Genomic DNA, 19,311 nt, shown 5'->3' with positions numbered 1-19,311 from the left:
TCTTAATCATGCAATTCCTCCTTCCTCCCCACCCACTCACGGTAACCTGCTTATGTGCCTCGCTGATCTGAAGGCAGTAATATTTGTAATCCAATCATGCAACTTTCTCTTTTCAGCAAACCAAACAAATCGCTGCATATTTCTGTGCTTCTCCTTTTATCAGCGATTTGGGTGTCATCATCCTTGTCGCCCACTTTGTTTTCATGGGTTTGGAGAGAACTGATGTTCATGGAACATTGTGAACAAAGAAGAAAGCTGCTTCTAAGCACCTCCAATGACTATTTTCACGTCATAACTGTCATAACAAGGAGGAAAATCTTCACAATTTGGAAGGCTTTCTGAAAATTAGCCCCACTGTACCAAACCTTTGATCTTTTGGTCAAACTGTCAATCTCTGGAGAACTCAGCTCTCTTGTGAAATTTTCAGGCTGTTCCCAAAACAATTGGTTGCATAAGTTCTGAGAGCCAGACCCGCGAAACTCCTCTGTGTTTTGGAAAGTTCCCTAAATAGACTTAGGTAACGATGGCACTGGCACGGAGACGGATGGATGGTGCTGCCCTAGCGCTTCCAAACACAAACAGCTCACTCTTTTTCTTCTTCTTGACAGCTCTTTTCTTTCCTCCTATTCCCATATTTCTTTATTTCCCACTCCTCTCCTCTCCTTTGTCTCATTCTCCCTTCCCTTTCCCCCCACACACTTCCAAGTCTGAGATCAGGCTCTGACTTCACCAGCTTTGCTTAGGCAAGTCTGCTGCTTGACCAAAGGATGAAAGATGTTTCTAGGTTTAACTAAAACCCAAGTGGGACATCACATAACACATGGAGAGAGGTTCTGGCTGCCAAGTGCTCCAAGGGCAATTTTTCTCACATTGTTTCAGAACTTTTGCTCCAGGGTGCTCCAAGAGGAAGTTAAAAATTGGGTTTAAAACATGTATGATCTTGTGCCAAACAATTGAAAACAAATAGTCGGTTTACAGTTAAGACCTTGCTAGTTTTCACTTTTCTGACATATAAAGTAAAACAAAGATTCCTTTGTTTTAATAGCAGGGGTTTTTGGTGTTTTTTTTTTAATTTGCTAAACTGAAATAAAAGTAAATTGAAAATAAACTGAATAAACTGAAAAATGTATAAGATATAAATTTATTATAAATTTATAGTTTAGTGCAGACTTCTCAATTAATGTTAAAAAACCTTGCATAAAATTATGCATGCTATTCTATGTTTTTTATATCAGTAAATAAATTTATGCTTGCCAGTTTAATACACAATTATGAGGTGTATTTTTTGCACATTTTGTTTCCTGTTTTTATAATATCTTATTTAGATATTGGTCCTAATTGCACATTATTTATATTCTCACTGGCCTTTGCCATTGCTATAGTTCCATATGTGCATTTACAAACCTGATATCTTCATTCCAACCTTTTTGTAAAAGATATCTTTTGATTTCCTTATGCAATATACTTTTCTTCAGATAAAAATGATAAGTGCAAATTGATAACATCTTATTTATATCTATTCATACATTTATCTATTATTAAATAAAAAATCAATACTAAATATAAATAAATAAATTTACAACTTGAAAAAATACATTGAAATATGTAAAATGAAATAGGTAGGATTACTGAAAATTTTTACCTATTTAAGGTTTTTGGGACTTCCCTGGAGGCTCAGCAGTAAAGAGTATGCCTGCCAATACAGGAAACGAGTTTGACCCCTGGGTCAGGAAGATCCCCTAGAGAAGGAATTAGTAACCCACTCCAGTATTCTTGCCTGGGAAATCCCATGGACAGAGGAGCCTGGCAGGGTACAGTTCAAGAATTAGCCACAACTTAGCAACTAAACAACAACAAGGTTTTTGGAGTAAATCATGAACTGATTCTAGAAACAATTTTAAGTGGGGGACATTTGTTAGTGTGAGTTAACCTGATGCATTTTCCCTGGGAGTTTCCTCCATATTTTCTTCTTGTGACAATCTGTGACATTTCATAGTTAGTAGGGTCTCCCCTGTGAGCATACATTAGGAGAAGTCATTGGAGCTGAAATTAATAGCTTCAGTTATCACACTAAATTTAAACAGATTAACTTAAATGCAATTTACTTTTCAAAAAGCAGGGAATTATTGGCAATAGAAATCAAATGAAGTCTTTATTCTAATCAAAATAGATCAGAATTCCTAACTATTCAAACTTACCTAAAAAGAGGCTCTCCCACTGTGTTCCTTCCCACTACAAAGGTTTCAAAGTAGTGTCTGTAATCATCCTCACTTGCACTTCATACTGCTCCCTTAACTCTTACTCCTGTGAGGGAATCGATTCATGGACTATTTTAAGAACTATAGAGTAGCTTTTACAAATATGTATTTTTTTGTAAAAGATACTCCATAGTTCTACAGTCCATAGGGTTGCACAGAGTCAGACATGACTGAAATGGCTTAGCACTTAGCACATTTTAAGAACTATAGGGTAACTTTTACAAATTTGTATACTTACTCTCTGGAGTATATGTAACTTTTCAGAAGATATGCCAATACAGTTTTAAGGAAATCAATTTCCAGATACTCGACTTCCATATCTACTCTTTCCTAAAACAAATTTGCCAAGGTCGATGTCTTCAGTGAAATATCTGTAGCCCTTCCCTGTCCCACTCCCTTTGGCCATAGCCTGTTTCTCACTTGACAAAAGAAAGGTACACCTGTCTCCCATCCCTTGGGTGCCCTGCATGGTTCTAAGATGCAACAATCTCTAGGATGGCAAAAGAGCAATTGTAAACATTCGTGTCACTTCATTTGATCAAAACAGCATAAACTTCCACCACCTACCACACTGTGAAATGCGCTTCCAATACAATTTTATTTTTGACTTGCAATAATTTGAAAAGTTATAATTAATGTAAGTTGTTTTCCATCATTTGCCTATGAAAAATGACTGTAATGATAATACAGAGAAAAGTTTAACTCTTAGAACTCTAAGGTTACAGAAAATTTATCTTTCTTTTTTGTAACATCTAGGCTAATCTAAAATTGTAACAAAAGGAATTTAAATTTAGACATGAAGTTCTTGACTAGAGATTATTTTTAAAAAGAGAATAGGAATTGTTTCTTTTTATTGCACAAGCATATGAAAGAGTAATTAATAAAATTTATTTAAACAAAAAATAGATTAAATTGGTGTAACATTTTGAGGAGGAGGTGGAATGGGAATACAATTTACAGGAGAAAAGAGAATCATGCAAAATGTCTAATTGTTAAGAAATATTCATGCTTTTAAAAATACATGACTGTGGGTGTAACGTTGTTGTTCAGTAGCTAAGTCGTGTCTGACTCTTTGCAATCCCATGGACTACGTTTAAAAGTGAGGTAACAGTTTCACTTTAAAATTTCAATGTAAATGTGCCAGAAATTTTATCCTTTAAAACTGAATACATTTACAATTAAGCATTTTAGTTATGAACTTTAAAATGTACAAGGGAGAATCATAATCTATCAAAATTATCTTAAGGGACATGAGAAAAAAACAAAGAAGTTCCCCGATAAAAAGAACATGCTTTCCCTTATGAAACATATTCCTAGCGGAAAGAAATCAGACAGGTAGGGGAAACACCATGTGGCATTTTTTTGTTCTTATAGGAAATACGTCCTGTCATTCCTCCTTCCTCCTGAAGACTCTCAGTTAAAAAAAAAAAAATTCAAAGTAGCTTCTTTTCCTTCAGTCTAAGTGGAGCTTAATTTCTGAAATGGCAAGAAAATATAAATGGATTCCATAGGTAACATTACCCTGAGAAGAGCTTCCAGTAATTCCAAGTGACTGGGTTAACCTCGTGCTTCCCACATGTTCAACCAAATGCCAAATGCCAACTAAATACGGTGCCTGGCAGCAGGGTACTAACATCCTATCTAAATGAAATCAGGTTAAAAATATATATTACAGACAGACTTGAGTAAGAAAGGGAAAAATACAGAAAGTGGTCACAAGGGTACTGATAGAAGGAAGAGGTCTGCGCCTAGCTATGACAGTAGGAAGATCTGGGAGCTGACGGATTGCATCAGTGTGTGTGGGTTTCTGGCTTCATTGCCTACCTATCTGCTATGGACTGAATGTGTTCCCGCCATTCATATGTGAAATTTGATTCTTCAATGTAACTTTATTTGGAAGTGGGGTCTTTGGGAGATAATTAGGTCAGGAGGGTAGAGCCCTTGTGATTGGATTAGTGCCTTTATAAGAGGTATAAGGAAAAGGATTTCTCTGCCTCTTTCTCTGCTTAGTGAGGGTACAATAAAATGGCAACCATTTGCAAGCCAGGAAGAGACTCCTCACCAGAACCCCATCATACTGGCCCCCAGATCTTGGACTTTCTAGCCTCCAGAACTGTGACAAATAAACATTTGTTTAAGCCACCCAGTCTATGGTATTGTGTTATAGCAGCCGGGACTGACTAAAACATGACCTTAATCTCTGCAGTGAAGCATGGCCCAAATCTCAGTGCCCTAATTATGTGATTTGCTCTTCTCTTTACCTCACTTATCAGTAACATAAAACCCAGACCTCTTTATCTCGGAGTGTGTTTCTGAACCAAAACCATTGCTAAGAAAACTTAACGCCTGAGAAGGGGACAGGGAACCATAAAGATGAAAGAACACATGGTGAAAAAATGCAAAGAAAAAAAGATGAAACCTGGAGACAAGTCGGAAACATAAAAATTAAAATCATGAAAGCCTATTATATAATCACCATGGAAAGGGATTCTATCACCAGTTGAATAGATATATAGCAAATTAATTTTATCCTTCTTATCAATATTTTAACTCAGTCATTCAATACTCAGTAAAAATCACTTTGGAAATGCCACCTATTGTATATTATGAAAAAACCTAGGAACAAAGTCATGGATAATACCTGATTTCACCAACTAAATTTAGTGAACCAGTTCTGAGTAGATTTCGTTTTTCCTATTGCTCTGGTAAAAATAACAAGAGAGGGTAAAACCGATTCTTTTATTTCAGCCTTGGAAGATTTACACTGAATTTACTGACACTTACGCTTCTAGGTGGTTGTTCAGCTACGTGGGCTCTATCTAAAGGCAAGGAGGCCATATAAGTTTCTGTAAAATTTGAAAAAGTTCAGATATTTTATCCACAATTGGCTAATACTATTACCTCTTTCCATTCTGACTGTCCTTCCCATATACTTTCGCTCCAGTGAACTGGTGTTACCGGGACAACACACTATTGGGGGCGACTGCCAAGGGGAACTTGTGTTAGTAATAGATCTAGTTTGGGTTTAGTGGGCTAACGTTGTGGGGTATGCGATCACTTCCATGTACCCAAAGTTACTTCTAGCCATGCTAGTGTAGAAATGGTATCACCAGGCTGCCTCCTACAGCGGCTTGTGCTTTCCTCCCGGTGTCACTGCCCCAGGGTGCAGGGCTGGAGGTCTTACTGAAATGTGAACATGCCCTGTGCTCCCCGTGTTGGGAGTGTGTGAAGAATGGGGAAAAAAGGAAACGTGAAGTGCATGAAGCCAGAAGCCAGTTTGAGGAACACTGTTCCAATCCCCACTTTATAAACTCTCAGCTTGCCCTCAATGATGTGCTTTTTCACAGATGCCTGGTCAAGATGAACTTTTTCTCCTGGCAAGAATATAATGCAGCCTAATGCAGCCTGTAGTTAACTTTTTTCACTTTGATAGGAACTGTGAGAAATAAACTACTAGACTGATCCGAATTCCTGTGATTGTAGAGCACAAACTGGAAACTGTAGTAAAAACAGTGAGTGTGTCTGTGTATTAAGCCACAGTTGTATTCTTCTAAACCAGGAATAATAAGAAACAAATTACAGTCAGCTAAGCGTGCTGCGATTCATAGGGTCGCAAAGAGTCAGACACAACTGAGTGAGTGACTGAACTGAACTGAAGCTAAAAGAGAGACTGAGATATTTTTCTCTTCCTTATGTGGAAAATACAATGAAATAATTTTATTATTAAAAGGTAATCAAAGAGTATGCAGCCAAAAATGTAGGAAGAAATATCACGATATGTCAAAGTGAAAGTGAAAGTCTTAGTCCTGTCCAACTTTTTGCGATCCCATGAACTTTACAGGCCATGAAATTCTTCAGGCCAGAATACTGGAAGTGGGTAGCCTTTCCCTTCTCCAGGGGATCTTCTCAACCCAGGGATTGAACCCAGGTCTCTCTCATTGCAAGTGGATTCTTTACCAGCTGAGCCACAATCAGGCAGTCAATTATTAAAAAACACTATGTTCTTTTACTTGGTGATGATTGTAATATTAAATATCTCTAAGACTTATTTGGGGGATTTCTTTTCTCTTTCCAAATAAATCCTCAGGTTTTGCTTAATTCCTAACATTGTAGAAGCTCTATGCTTCACTAAACCTCATTTTCTGTGCTCCTAAGTCCATGCCTCATCAACAGAACACAAGTGAGTCTGCTGCCTCGTCTCCTACTCAAAGCGACATCATGAGTTTTGCCTCCTGATTATGAGGAGCAATCATAGAATTGCTCTAAAAATAGGTAAGCATTATGAACATGTATTTCTTTTTCTTCTACAGAGCTAAACAAAGGCTCAGTCTCTGAATTTCCAGATGCACTTAAAATGAAATAATGATGTGGGTCCAGTCTTGCCCTACTTTAAATTAATTACTCCAGGAAGAGACATTAAACCTTTCAGACCACCAGTGTGCATAAATCCTTTAGTACCCCAGACCATACATCCTCTCTTGATTATCTGGGACACAAAGAAAGGTAAGCTCAGTAAATTAGGCTATTTTATGATCCATTTAAATAATCTGAAAAGGAAATTAATACTTTTATTACTTTCTGTAAGTGAAAAACTTCCTTAAAAATCTATAAGAGTTCTTTATGTTACAGTAGTTGGGACTGCCAGAGCCAAAACATGGATCCAGAGAAATAATGGAAGGTTGGCAAAAAGACACGTGGCCAACACAAATCAGATCAAAATGGGATAAACAAGAAGATCTAGAAACTAATTTGAAATTGAAGAAAATAGTCTAACAGAGTCAAAAAAATTCACTTGATTAAAAATTAGGCTGTTCATTTAAAAATAAAATATTTCTTAAGTCTTTTTGGATATACTGAGTTTTTGCTGGAGCTGTTGAAAGAATGGAAAAGGAGTATAGAGAAAAAGTGGCATTTGGGACCTCCACCCCACATTGCAACCATCAATACTTATTATGTGAGAAAAGTTCTATTCGTCACTTTGCAAATACTGTGCTCAAACTTTGTGTCCACAACAAATGAGTAGAAAAGGTAAAAAATATTTTAATTGGATAGAAAAGAAAACTAGGGTTATTTCTCTTATCTCTTACCTGTTTCTGCCTTAGTCTACTCTAGCCATGCTTGCTTCCACTCTTTCTGACACACCAAACACAGTCTAACCTCAGAGCCTTTGAATAGGCTGTCTGCTCTGCCTAGGACACTGCCCTTCCCCACCCATATTTCCACGTAGCTCACTCCTTTACTACATTTGAAGATCTTGGCTCAGGGACTTCCCTGGTGGTCCAGTGGCTAAGACTCTGCGCTCCCAAGGCAGGGGGCACAGGTTCGATCCCGGGTTGGGGAACTAGATCTCACATGCTGCAACTAAGAGTTTCTATGGAACTCAACTAAGAAATCCCACATGCCGCAACTAAGACAGACCCAGTGTACCCAAATAAATGCAAATAAATGTTTTTTAAATAAATAAAAATAAAGATCTCTGTTCAAACATCACCATATCTGAGAACTCCTACTCCATAACTCTTCATTCCCTTACCATGTTTTATTTTTCTTCTTAGCATGTCACAGATATTATGTTCCCACTCAATGCACTCAAGAACTAATGGGCATTTGGAGATGCGACTTCACCGTTGGAATGCTGAAAATAAATACAGCAATCAGCAATCAACAAACTACAAACGTGTCGTACAAATGTTGGCTTCCAATCTGATGCATCATACTATCTTACATGAGAGCTTCTCAAACAAAGCTCATAACTAGCTCTTAACTGGTGATAACTATAAGCTAAACGTATTCCAATGATTTGTTTCCTTATATAATAGCCTTTATATCAATCAGGGTTCCCATAAGTATCAGTTGGATAATCAAATTAAGAATATTCTGGGCAGTTCCCTGGAAGCCCAGTAGTGAGGATCCAGTGCTTGCACTGCTGGAGCCTGGGTTCAATCCCTGATCAGGAAACTGAGGTGCTGCAAGCCCCATAGCACAGTCAAAAATAAAAAAGAAGAAGAAGAAAACTCCAGGAATTTTTAGGGACATATTCAAATGATTTAATACTTTCATGGGACTCCTGTACAACAATCTAGGTAGCTAAAACAGAAAAAATTCATTATGGTATGGTTTAGGAGGCCAGAAGCCCAAGATCAAGCCTTGATGGCAGAGATGGCTCCTTCTTGGCCAGTGAGGAAGAATCTTTCCCATGCCTAGCTCCTAGCTTCCGGTGCTTTGCTGGAGCTCTTTGGCATCCGTTGGTTTATAGATGCATCACCCTGATCTCTACCTTCATTTCACATGCTGGTCTTCCTTTGTGCATGTCTCTGTGCCCAAATTTCTCCTTATTCTAAGAACATGGTCACGTGGAACTAGAAAGTGAAAGTGTTAATCGCTCAGTCATGTCTGACTCTTTGCGATCCCATGGACTGTAGCCCATCAGACTTCTCTGTCCATGAATTCTTCAGGCAAAAATACTGGAGTAGATAGCCATTCCCTTCTCCAAGGGATCTTCCCGACCCAGGGATCGAACCTGGCTCTCCTGCATCGCAGGCAGATTCTTTACTGTGTGAACCACCAGCGGAAGCCACATTAATGACCTCATATTAACTTGACCATTTTCAAATAATCTATTTCATTTCCAAATAAGATCATATTCCTAGACACTGAAAGTGAGGACTTCAGCATCTTTCGAGTGGACATGATTCACCCTGTGACACATGGTATAGATATTCATAGGGAATTGCACTGTCTACTCCAGCAAATAGTTAGAACAGCAGAGCTGTTACTACCTCTAGGCCTCAAAGGATGAGAAGAAGGTTTGGATCCTAGCAAGCTGCCACAGAGAAGCAGTGATCTTAGTTGAGCAACAGAGCCAGCTTCAGATGACCCAAGAGGAAGAGAACTGAGGTAATAAATACTCTGACCTCATTTTCCTCCCTTTTCCAGTCTTCTGCCAGGGCTTCCCTTTGGCCCAACCCAACCTGAATTTAGACAGCAAAGGATCCTTTTGCTATAACATTTTAGAGACATTGCTAATTTTTAATGTAATCTTACTGTTTTTAATTTTTGACCTTTAGCATTTTAAGGAGGAATTTACCTGAAAGAATGGTTTACTTTAGAATTTTTTCTTCCTATTGAAATTTAATTGACATACATCACTGTATAAGTTTAAAGTATACAGCATAATAATTTGGCTTATATACATTATGAAATTATTATCATAATAAGCTTGTGACTATCCATCATATCATATAGATAAAAAATAAAAGTTTTTAAATTATATAATGATTAAGGAATTAAATCCAAGAAGAAGATATACAAATATTAATATATGTAATATATATATATATATACACACACATCCATCATCAAAGCACTAAATACATAAAGCATATGCTAACAGACATAAAGGGAGAAGCTGACAGTAACACAATAATGTAGGGAACTTTATAACACCCCATTTATGTCAATGCACAGATCATCTAGACAGAACAGTAAGAAAACACTGGCCTTAAATTACACATTAAATCAAATATATATATATATATATGTACATATAGTACATATATATATATATATATATAGTACATATGTACATATAGTACATCACACTGTGGTGCTGAAGAAGACTCTTGAGAGTCCCTTGGACAACATGGAGACCAAACCACTCAATCTTAAAGGAAGTCAGTCCTGAATATTCATTGGAAGGACTGATGCTGAAGCTCCAATACTTTGGCCAGCTGATGCAAAGAACTGACTCATTTGAAAAGACCCTGATGCTGGGAAAGATTGAGGGTAAGACGAGAAGGGGGCAAACATGTAGAGGCTAACCAGTATGCTACTAAACAATCAATAGATCACTGAAGAAATCAAAGAAACAAACAAACAAACAAAAACCTGGAGACAAATGAAAATGTAAAGGTCTAAAATCTATGCAATGCAGCAAAAGCAGCTCTAACAGGGAAAATTATAGCAATACAAGCCTACATCAAAAAACAAGGGAAAAAAAATCTCAAACAACCTAACTTTACACCTAAAGGAATAAGAAAAAGAACAGCAACAAAAACACACCATAGAGTGTTAATAGAGTGAAAGAAATCATAAAGATCAGAGTAGTACTAAATGAAATACAGATCAAAAAACAATAGAAAAGATTAACAAAGCTAAGATCTGTCTCTTTGAAAAGATAAGCAAACTTGATAAATCTTTAGCTAGATTCATCAACAAAAAAAAAGAGAAAACTCTGATAAGAAATGGTTTATGTTAGCTTCAGTGATTTCTGTTTTATTTTTATCTTATTGGTAGAAAGAAAATGCAGGGCTTAAGAGGAATGCAAGTGAAAGTGAAAGTGGCTAAGTCATGTCCAACTCTTTGGGACTTTTGGGACTGTATAGTCCATGGAATTCTCCAGGCCAGAATACTGAAATAGGTAGCCTTTCCCTTCTCCAGGGCATCTTCCCAACCCAGGGATCGAACCCAGGTCTCCCACATTGCAGGAGGATTCTTTACCACTTGAACCACAAGGGAAGCCCAAGAATACTGGAGTGGGTAGCCTGTCTTTTCTCCAGTGGATCTTCCTGACCCAGGAATTAAGCTGAGGTCTCCTGTATTGCAGGCAGATATTTTACAAACTGAACTCTCAGGGAAGCTTAAGAGGAATAGCTTGGTGAATAAAGAAGTTACTCTTCTCATTTGCATTGACTTGATCAGCCTATCTGCTAAGACGATACTCTCTGCAATCCTGGCTCCACCATGTACAAGATGGTTGGAAATGACTTGCTTGTCAAGCATGTTTGTTCTTGTGTGAAACGAGAAGAACTGGAAGAGAAGCCAGGAAGTTAATAATATTGTGTGTGATATGACTTCTCCCATAACCTCTCAGATCTTCAGTAAAATCATAAAACTAATCACATATTTTGGCAGAGTGGAATCTATGTTTGGATGATGTAGAATGAGTCCAAAGCAAAGCAGAGAAAACTATGAGGAAGAAAGCCATTAAGAATTCACAAAAATTGTAGAGATGGTTCTGAACTTGCATAGCTACCAAACTGGAATTTTAAACCAAGCTGATCTAAGTCTCCACAGGATAGTAGAACCACAGCTGACGGCTGGGATATATTTTAGAATCCCTAGGGATTTTTATACTTCAAAATTTTCCAATGCAATTTTCATAATCTTTACAGTCAAGAACTTCATGTCTATATTTAAATTCATATTGCTACAATTTCAGCTCAGCCTAGTAGTTGTAGTAATAACCATAATAGTTGCCAGGTATGAGCAGTAAAGTCAGATTGCCTGGGTCTGAATCTTAGCTACACTGCTTATAACATCAGGAAAGTTGCTTAAACTCTCTAAAGCATGGTACAGTGTCTTCTTCCGCAAAATGGGTTTACAATGTCTATATCCACCATATCATTGTTGTGAATGCCAGATGAGTTAACAAATACAAAAACTTGGAGTATCTAGTACAGAGTAAGTGCTTGATATTTGCTATTGGTATCATTACTGTATGTCAAGCATTCTGCTGTTTTACACAAATCATTGCATTTAATGCTCACAGTGACCCTCAGAATTAGCTGTTATAATCTCCATTTTATAGATAAGGATATCAAGGTTCAGAAAACTTATATTTGAATAAAAAATGGCAATTTTATATGTGTCCTTTCTGTATTTATTATGGAATCAGTATGATTATGGAGAAATATATATCTAATAAACAGCATAAATATTAATATTTTATAAAATATATATAAATTTGTCTCAATTGTGTCATTTTTTAGTGTTCAGTAAAAAGTAGAGACATTACTCTGCCAGCAAAGGTCCATCTAGTCAAGGCTATGGTTTTTCCGGTGGTCATGTATGGATGTGAGAGTTAGACTGTGAAGAAAGCTGAGCACCGAAAAATTGATCCTTTTGAACTATGGTGTTGGAGAAGACTCTTGAGAGTCCCTTGGACTGCAAGGAGATCCAATCAGTCCATCCTAAAGGAGATCAGTCCTGGGTGTTCATTGAGAGGACTGATGCTGAAGCTGAAAGTCCAATATTTTGGCCACCTCATGCAAAGAGTTGACTCATTGGAAAAGACCCTGATGCTGGGAGAGATTAGGGGCAGGAGAAGAAGGGGGCAACAGAGGATGAGATGGCTGGATGGCATCACCGACTCGATGGACATGAGTTTGTAAACTGCGGGAGTTGGAGACGGACAGGGAGGCCTGGCATGCTGCGATTCATGGGGTCGCAAAGAGTTGGACACGACTGAGCAGCTGAACTGAAGACTCTCAAACTAAGAATTTAAGTGCAAGTTTCATTAATATTCCATTTCTTCTTCTTTCAGGGAAGCAATAAAAATAATGTATAAGAAAGAGATGTAAACCATATTGCTTTCCAAAATCTAGCACCTTGACTTTTTGTTTTCTTGGTTCTTTCACAAGCAGCCTTTGAAAAATAATGTATCCCAACTGAAAGTAGCCTTCAAAATAAATACATAATTTTGCAATTTCTAATTAGTCTATAGAAACTCTAATAGATAACATCCACTTTTCCTTTCTCACTAATATTATACATTTTTTCTCAAAAAATAATATGATATCCTTGGCATAATTTTCCTGTAAAAGTTCATGCTCTTTCTAGCTTCTGCTTTCCTAACTCTTTGGGTATTTCCAATTTTTTTTTCTCAGAGCATTTTAATATTCCTTAGAAATAATATTAAATTATCTAAATGGTTCATGTCTGACCATATTCTATCTCTATTTTGGAGCTGGATCTATAATTTGAAGTTAGCATTAAAACCTAGGTCTTCCCAGGTGGCTCAGCGGTAAAGAATCTGCCTGCCAATGCAGGAGCCTCTTTCGATCCCTGAGTTGGAAGATCCCCTGGAGGAGGAAATGGCAACCCACTCCAGTATTCTTGCCAGGTTAATCCCATGGATGGAAGAGTCTGGTGGACTATATAGTCCAGGGGGTTCACAAAGAGTCTGACAAGACCTAGCACCTGAGCAGCACGCATGACTTAAATCCTATTGTCAAAGTTTTACATAAGCCAATCCTTCTTGCAGATACAGAATGCTCTGCTAAGACGGTCATTGGAACATAAGCATCATCAAGTGTTTATATTTCCCTTGCCTTGCCTGCTACTGATTCTTCTGCTATTTTTGCAAATAATTCTTTACTATAAAGTAGTTCAAATTCTGCCTTTCATTTGATTCAAGGATGTAGTGAGAAGTAAGCCTGTGGTGTAAGTACAATGATCTTCTGGGCCTCAAAGTACACTCTTTGTCCCAGCTTCTAGGACATTTTGCCACTTACCACTAACTAGTCCATGCCATGATATTAAAAAATAAAGGGACTTCCCTTGTGGTCCAATGTTCAAGAGTCTGCCTTCCAGTGTAGGGGTCATGGGTTCAGTCCCTGGTTGGGGAACTAAGATCCCACATTCCGGGGTGGCGGGGTAGGGGGCAATTAAGCCCATGCGCTGCAACTACTGAACCTGCATGCCACAACTAGAGAGAAGCCCAAACACTGCAATGAAAGATTCCACATGCCACAACAAAGACCCCGCATGCCACAACTAAGACTCGACACAGTCACAAATAAATATTTTTAAGAAAGAAGTAAAGTGTACAATACAGTCTAGAGGTCGTGGGATCTAAAAGGTCAGGGGTATCTTGGCACTTATCTTCTATTGCTGTGTAGCATTTAGTGAAAGATTCATTTCTTCAAAATTCAGTTTATTCAACTTTAAATGACAAGGCTGTTTTCCTACTTTCCCAAGATCATGAGCAAGTTTAACATCCTCGGATGAAAGTTGCCAGGTGAAACACAGTATAGCAGTTCTCTCCAGAGACTGACCATGGATACTTCTCAGTTGAAGGACCTGTTCTCTTTGCCTACCTGTGATGTTCATCTGCTTTCTACCTATCTTTTGGACTTCTCTTCCTTCGCTTTCCTCACCATGAACACTACCTAACTTCTACATCTTTGTTGCCACACTCAACAAACAGGCACAGAGGTGAGGATGCAGGGATGGGTAGCATCATCCTTGTCCTCAGGTGGCTTTTCGGCTGGTAGACAGAGATGAGCATGAGGTTAAATAAGTGAACTGATGTGTGATCGGTGACTCTGAGTTCCCTCAAGTTTAGAATTATTTATCCTTCTCTCACTACTAAATTTTTTCAGGGGAAAAAAGAACTACAGTGGCTGCTGTGTATCATTGGTTAAAATTTCTCAAAGCAATACTATCTCCCTCTCTGACTCCTGGTGAGTTGGTTTCCTAGAATGAGAACTTTTCAGAAGCAGCCCTTTTTTTTCCAGATAAGTGAACCAAGCCCAGAGAGACAACGACTTGCTGACGACCACACAGCGTGTAAGTGGCAAAACGGGACCACAACCAGATCTCCTGGCTCTTGCTGCTCCTATTGTTAGACCCTATAGCGACTCTTGGTGGGCTGAATTTTCCATGTCATTCCATAAGTAACTCAATACTCAGTGGAGTAATGATTTGGTATTTCCCTCCTGTTCCACAGCGGGCGACGGCAAGCCCTCTAGATCTGAAGAAGGATAAAAATCCACACCTCTCCTGACAGTTTTTGGAAGATTTACCTGGAAAGCCAATGACCTCTGACTCCCAGGCTGGAGAAGTGGTTCTGAGTCCATTAAAATTCATGCTCAGAGTCTGCTGGTTCATAAGGGAGCTGCTGTAACAGAAATCATTCCTTGAGGTCACACGGTGCGTTAACCCCCTTGCTCCTCGTCACAGTGATGACGGCTCAGATAAACATTCATGGATGGAATGAATCCTCAGCTAGAGGAGAAAGTCAATCTGGGAAAAGGATAAATGACCTTCCCCCTCAATGCTGCCTGATGTGGGAGACAGTAAAGAAGAGCAAATACTGACAGAAACCTGATAATATTTGTCTTTCTAGTGGTCAAGACAACACCCAGACATTCTATGTCTGGTTGAGACGTAGAAGTTGAGAACTGGAAGAAATAAGAAAGGAAGAGGAGGGAAAGAAGGGGAAAGTGAGAGAAAGAGAGAAAGAAAAGAGAAGAAAGGAAGAAGCAGAGGGAGCAAAAGAGAGATAGAAGGAAGGGGAAGGAAGGAAAGAAGAGAAAGAAATAGGAAAGAATGGAAAAAAGAAAAGAAAATGTCAAGAAGGAAAACTGTCTCACCAAACTGACGCCTGTCAGATAAAAGAGATTGGGGCCATAAATTCCTCCCAGCGTTTCTAATGGGATTTTAATACAGCATTTGGCCATCATCTTTTTTTCATTCCTCTAATGACATACATGCCCGAAGTGTAGCCACGGAGCCTCTGAACTCTGTATATTTCTGTAATACACAAAGAAAACAGCCGTCACATCCATTTTAAGGAACTTTTAAATACATTGCAGTGAGGTCTATAGGCCCCGGATCCAAAGGGACCTGCACAAAGCCTGTCTGTACATCATCTGTGACGGGCCTGAATTCTAGCCAAGGCAGTTTTTTTTTTCTTTTAAATAATAAAATAAAATACTGTGTGTGTGTGTTTTTTAAAGGAACATTATATTTTTAAACTGGAAATAATTGTATTTTGTATCTTATGTGGCATCTGAAAGTGATTTAGTTGAACAATGTGGTTTCTGATTGGTATTTGAATTGGTTCCAGAACATTTTTCATAATAACCATCTTAAAGATCCCAATTATCTGATCCTCTTTCCCCCTTCACATAGTTTCATAGGAGGTTTCCAGAGAAAGAGAAGCCTTCAGGGGCAGGCAAGCCAACTCCCATCTAGCTAAGCAGTGTTTGCCTGCTAGGCTCAAAGGGAAGGGCCTGCTGGTTTTTCTGAGTGGTCCAGGATGCATTTATGACTCAATAAAGGAGGCCTTGGCATTACCAGAATAATTACTTACTCAAACAAGCCTATAAAACCAAAGGGTCGCCCCAACAAAAGGCAAACAGGGAACTTTTTTCTTTTAGTGTTAACATGTAAATCTAGTAAAGTGTATTTAGATTTCTATAAAATCAGCTCTTGGTGCAAAATGAATGGTGGATTTACCAGGAGGCAGCAAAATCAACTTCCCAGGGTTACAGAGGAGCTAAGGGAAAACAGTCCTGTGAAATATGAAAGAATGCTCATCCATAGGTGGACTCAGCCTCATTTGTAGCAGGCAGGAATTGGCAGTGTATTGGAGAAAGAAGGTCCTGAAATCAGCTGGATCTGATGAAGTCTTCATAACTTGAATGTTATTACCAGGGCAGTGATCCGAACTCTGCATCTCATTTGTGTAAAGCGGAGATAATGTAATACTTTTTCAAGACTCATTGGAAGAAATGAAAGGAATAATATACTCAAAGGGTTTAGAATGATACCTTATATATAGAAGGACACACAAGAAATGGTAGTTCATGTTAAAAGTAATGGGCTTCCCTGATGGCTCAGTAATAAAGAATCTGCCTGCTAGTATAGGAGATGCAGTTTCGATCCCTGGGTTGGGAAGATCCCCTGGAGAAGGAAATGGCATCCCACTCCAGTATTCTTGCCTGGGAAATCCCGTAGACAGAAGAGACTGGTGGGCTATAATCCATGGGGTTGCAAAGAGTGAGACACGACTCAGCAACTAAATAACAAAAACTATAAGTAATGGAATCATTGCAGTAAATAGTACTTTTTATTATGACATATATTAATGAGAATATAAGTAATAAAAATAAATTTTAAAAAACAAAAAATTAATAATGAGAGTAAATGTTTTTGAGTGCTGTGTCAGCACAGTATCTGAGATTATACTAAGCACTTTAAACCTTATATCTCCTTTAATTCTCTCAATGCAAAATTCCTATCTAAGGTGTGAAATCTAGTAAGTGGCAGAGCTAGAAATAGGCTGCCACATGAAGCAAATAAAAATAGGATACCCAATTAAATTTTAAATTCAGATAAATAAGAAATAATTATTTTAGAAAAAAGTATCTCCCAAGTATTGCATGGGACATACTTATACACATCTGGCAAACATAAACTAGATTTACTTGAAGCCCATGCTCTTTTTTTTCTTCACTATACAAAGTTACATCCAGAATATAACTGATTCCTTGTATATTTAATTCTCTAGATTCCCCAACCAAAAAATTTCTTGGTTAAAAAAAAAAATCCAGAAATTTTATGTGGTTACCAACTATCAGAGAAAGTCGAAATGCTTAAGGCAAATAATATAAACGAGGGCAGCTGGCTGCATGGCTGGTAAAAGAACTGTAAATCAAGTCCTGTGTCCCATCAAGATGATGATCTTAAAGTATGTCAGCAATTATTAAAACACTTAAAAACAAAGTGGCAAAATAGCATTTAATGTTTAGAAAAACATTTTTGCACCATAACATGCAGCTATAAATTATACTTTAAAATGCTTTCTCAATGATACAAGTTAACAATCTGATTCATTCATTTAACAGAAATTATTGATTGTCCTACATCAAACCACTATGTAGAGGTTAGATGAACAAAGACACTGCACCCAGCTTTACAGAATTTATAGTCTAGGAGAGAGACATAATGTAATTAAATGAGCATACAAAAAATATAAAGTTAGAGTCATCACAAAATCTATGAGGGAAAATTACACACAGAGATGCACAGAGAGATAGGGGAACTTGAGTTCAGAAAGGACTTTCATGAAATAGTATAACCTGAGAGAAGGTCAGGTTTCCCAGGTGTCTCAGTGGTAAAGAATCCACTTGCCAATGCAGGAGACAGACGTTTGATCCCTGGGTTGGAAAGTTTGCCTGGAGGAGGAAATGGCAACTCACTCCAGTATTCTTGCCTGGGGAATCCCACAGAGGAGACCAACAGGCTACAGTCCAAGTGTTGTAAAGAGTTGGACACAACTGAGCAACTTAGCACTGATGCACAAGCTAAGATCTGAAGGATGAACAGAATTTAATGAGGAAGTTTTAATGACAGGTACCCATCTACATTATTCATGATCCTACCCTGGAATTGTCTTCAAATGCTCTATGAGAAAGAAATAAACAATTATTGTTTTGAGTCATTGTATGTTTGGGTCTAATGATCTAATTGTTGCTGCAGACTAGTCTACTGTAGGGCTTCCCTGGTGGTTCAGTGGTTTGAGAATCTGCCTGCCAATGCAGGGGACACTGGTTTCATTCCAGTCCCTGAGGATTCCACGTGCCGTGGGGCCACTAAGCTGGTGTACCACATCTACTGAGCCCATGTGCCTAGAGCCTGTGTTCTGAGGCAAGAGCAGCCACCACAATGAAAAGCCCACATACCACAAGGAAGAGCAGCCTCCGCTCACCGCAACTAGAGAAAGCCCATGCACAGCAGTGAAGATCCAGTGCATCCAAAAATAAATTTTAAATTTTAAAAAAACTAGTCTACTATAGCCAGTACATTATCTTCTGCCGCCTCCCACCCCCCACCTACCCACAACACTGCCCACTGTGTACTGTCTCCACATCTGCTGAATAGATCTTTCAGTTCTTCATGCTTGCCACGCTCCCTTCTTCCACTGAGTCCTTGCAATTCCAAGTTAGAGGTGGTGTTGACTGATGCTGGGGAACCCATTGTCAGAAATGCTTGCTATGCTGAAACTACTCTATCATCTTAAACACGTGGCTTTCAAAGTCATCATAAGTTTCACCATCTCAGTCATCTGGTAGTATGATGGGAGGTTTTCGGGCCAGGCCTGAAATAGCAGAGTATCATTTTTGCTCTCATTCCATTAGTTAAGCTCAGTTACATGATCATCACTAACAGTCAAGGAGACTGGGAAACGTAAACCATCTATGTCACAAGAAAAGAGAAATGGGTGTTATTAACAACCTGCAAACTCTACAATGAGCAGTTGGAGCTTCATGATACAGGATCTTACAAGCTTTGTTAAAGGATTTGGGTTTTATCTCAAGACCAATGGAGATCCAATAAAGGAATTTAAGCATAAAGAAGTGACACAATAAGATTCATATTTTTAAAATGTGACTCTGTCAACAAACTGGAGAACAGACTTGGAGAGTACCGAGTGGTTGTGGGGAGATCAGTTAGGAGGATATCATAGCAATCTAGGCAAGAA

Source organism: Muntiacus reevesi, chromosome 5 (assembly GCF_963930625.1).
Source record: "Muntiacus reevesi chromosome 5, mMunRee1.1, whole genome shotgun sequence".
Classification (NCBI taxonomy): Eukaryota; Metazoa; Chordata; class Mammalia; order Artiodactyla; family Cervidae; genus Muntiacus; species Muntiacus reevesi.
Note: the sequence above shows the minus strand (reverse complement) of the source record.